Genomic DNA, 3,662 nt, shown 5'->3' on the forward strand with positions numbered 1-3,662 from the left:
GGAGCCTGGGGGGGGGGGGGGGCAATACACACTCAAAATTTTTGAAGTGGCTTCTTCCCCTCCGTCATCAGAATTCTGAATGGTCATGAACCCATGAACACCACCTCACCAGGCAGTCCTGATGAAGGGTTTCGGCTGGAAACATTGACTGTGTATTCATTTGCCAGGCCTGCTGAGTTCCTCCAGCATTTTGTGTGTGTTTACCTCTTTCGCACTGTTTATTTATTTGTGTGGTTTACCATACTTTTATGCTTTACTGCTGCTGCCAAGCAACAAATTTCACACATATATTAGGACAAAAAGCCCACTTCTGCTTCTTATCTGTCCCTTGCAAATGTGTCTTGCATCAAATGGAATCTGAGGCTGGACCCTGGAATCGATTTAGGTCATTAAGATGCCACATTAGCGCAAGTTCTTGCTGTTTTGAAGCCCGCAGAGAAGCCACTGCGCAGATGAAAAGAGAGAAAAAAAACCAGAGCCAAAAAAATACATTGGTGAGTTGACTAAAGCTTTGGAAGAAAACATAACTGACATGTTACTGAAAGATGATGATCAATTATAAGCGACCACAGATGTGCTCCAGTAGTAAACCAACATTTCTGAGGGGCACGTGGCTGCCAGAAGCTGCAACCACCTAACCACGTTCGAAAACATTGTAGGATTTCCAGGCAAGAGAAAGACTTAACAGCACCACCATGTGATGGTATGTAAAATTAATCTCTTCAAGTCTGTACTGTGGTTCTAACATCAGCTACTATCTGTCGTGAATGTGATGTTGGCTACTGGAGAGATATTCAAACTGGTGATATTAAAGTCTGCCTGCATCACAACAAGAAGACATTCTCCTGGAAGGTGGGTAGTGTTGTATGCTTAATATTTCAATAATATTTGAGTAATCATACATATATTGGCTGATTAAGCCTTCTCTTTCATTTGAACAAATGAGAATGGGGTGGCACAGTAACGCACAATGAACCATCGACCCAGGTTCAAATCTCGCTGCCTGTAAGGAGTTTGTACGTTCTCCCCGTGACCATGTGGGTTTCCTCTGGGTGCTTCATTTTCCTCCCACAGTCCAAAGATGTACAGGTTGGAAGCTTAATTGGCCATTGTAGATTGTCCTGTGATTAGGCGAGGGTTAAACTGGGGGATTACTGGGCAGCAGGGCTCCAAAGGTCTGGAAGAGTTTACTCCACACTGTATGTCAATAAAATAAATCAATAAATAAATATATATATATAAAGACTAGTAATATGTAACAATACATTAATTGTATATGTCATCACCCTATCACACCATACATGCACACCTTGCTTAAAGTAAAGACAAAACTAGGCCTGCATTTTGGACTCCTGTGACCTCCTTGGAATTAGCTTAATGTTTTGAAGTTACAAATAATAACAATTAGGTAGGGGAGGGGGCTAAAGTAAGAAACTGGAAGAGGATGGGTGGAAGAGATAAAGAGCTGAAGAAGACCATAAGACCATAAGACACAGGAGCAGAATTAGGCCATTTGGCCCATCGAGTCTACTCCACCATTTCATCACGGCTGATCTAATTTTCCCCTCAGCCCTAATCTCCTGCCTACTCCTTGAATCCCTTCATGCCCTGACCAACCAAGAATCTACCAACCTCTGTCATAAATATACAGTGCCTATAAAAAAATATTCACCCCACCCCTTTTGGAAGTTTTCATGTTTTATTGTTTTACAACATTGAATCACAATGAATTTAATTTGGCTTTTTTGACACGGATCAACAGAAAAAGACTCTTTCGTGTCAAAATGAAAACAAATCTCTACAAAGTGATCTAAATTAATTACAAACACAAAATAATTGATTGCACAAGTATTCACCCCCTTCAAGTCAGTATTTAGTAGATGCACCTTTGGCAGCAATTACAGCCTTGGGTCTGTGTGGATAGGTCTCTATCAGCTTTGCACATCTGGACACTCACTGCAATTTTTCTTCATTCTTCTTTACAAAACTGCTCAAGCTCTGTCGGATTGCATGGGCATCATAAGTGAACAGCATTTTTCAAGTCCAGCCATAGGATTGCAATTGGATTGAGGTCTGGACTCTGACTTGGCCATTCCAGGACATTAACTTTGTTGTTTTTAAGCCATTCCTATGTAACTTTGGCTTTATGCTTGGGGTCATTGTCTTGCTGGAAAACAAATCTCCCAAATTGCAGTTCTCTTGCAGACTGCATCAGGTTTTCCTCCAGGATTTCCCTGCATTTTGCTGCATTCATTTTACCCTCTACCTTCATAAGTCATCCAGAACCTGCTGCAGTGAAGCATCCCCACAGTGTGATGCAGCCACCACCGTGCTTCACGGTAGGGATGGTGTGTTTTTGATGATGTGTGGTGTTTGCTTTCTGCCAACCATGGCATTTAGTCTGATGGCCAAAAAGTTCAATTTTGGTTTCATCAGGCCATAGAAACTTCTTCCAGCTGACTTCAGTCTCCCACATGCCTTCTTGCAAACTCCAGCTGAGAGTTCATGTGAGTTTTCCCAACTTCATTTCGCTACTCTCCCATAAAGCTGCGACTCCAAGCAACAGTTGTTGTCTGTGCGGTCTCTCCCATCTCAGCCACTGAAGCTTGTAACTCCTCCAGAGTTGTCAAAGGTCTCTTGGTGGCCTCCCTCACTAGTCCCCTTCTTGCACAGTCACTCAGTTTTTGGGGACAGCCTCCTCTAGGCCATATCTTTCCATTTCTGGATGATTGACTTAATTGTACTCCACGGGATATTCAGTGACCTGAAAATTTTCATGTATCCATCTCCTGACTTGTGCTTTTCTTTTTTTTCTACTCTTTATTTGTTGTCATGTCACTGAGGGGAGGTGAACCGTTCCCGGAGGCACTGCAATACCGGGTGGATGCGTGGAGTGGACGGAGCAAGCCCGTTCCAAAAATCAATTTAATGTATAGTCCCCAGATAAGGGACGTATCAGATATTAAACTGATAAGAACAGATACTACATTTGATCTTAGCCAAAAGACCGAGAAGCGATCTGACTTGTGCTTTTCAATAACCTTTTTGCGGAGATGTTTGGAGTGTTCTTTTGTCTTCATGGTGTAGTTTTTGCAAAGATACTGACCTATCAGCAGATGGATCTTCCAAATACAGGTGTACTTTTACTACAATCAATTGAAACACCTTGACTGCACACGTCTCCAAAAACAGATCTCCATTGAACTAATTATGTGACTTCTAAAACCAATTGTCATATTAAAGGGGGTGAATACTTATGCAATCAATTATTTTGTGTTTTATGTTTCTAATTAATTTAGATCACTTTGTAGAGATCTGTTTTCACTTTGACATGAAAGAGTCTTTTTCTGATGATCAGTGTCAAAAAAGCCAAATTGAATCCACTGTGATTTGATGTTGTAAAACAATAAAACATGAAAACTTCCAAGGGGGGGGGGGGTTGAATATTTTTTATAGGCACTGTACATAAAGACTTAGCCTCCACAGCTGCCTGAGACAAAGAATTTCACAGATTCATCACTCTCTGGCTAAAGAAATTCCTCCTCATCTCCATTCTAAAAGGACACCCCTCAATTTTGAGGCTGTGTCCTCTGGTCTTTGACTCTCCCACCATAGGAAACATTTTCTCCACATCCACTCCATCAAGGCCTTTCACCATTTGA

At 41.6% G+C, this 3,662-nt stretch overlaps 1 pseudogene; it reads right to left on the reverse strand.

The window, feature by feature from the left end:
• Positions 1 to 2,843: 2,843 nt before the first annotated feature.
• On the reverse strand, positions 2,844 to 3,019 carry LOC132401415 (U2 spliceosomal RNA; annotated as a pseudogene).
• Between the last annotated feature and the right edge of the window lie 643 nt (positions 3,020 to 3,662).

Source organism: Hypanus sabinus, chromosome 10 (assembly GCF_030144855.1).
Source record: "Hypanus sabinus isolate sHypSab1 chromosome 10, sHypSab1.hap1, whole genome shotgun sequence".
Taxonomy (NCBI): domain Eukaryota; kingdom Metazoa; phylum Chordata; class Chondrichthyes; order Myliobatiformes; family Dasyatidae; genus Hypanus; species Hypanus sabinus.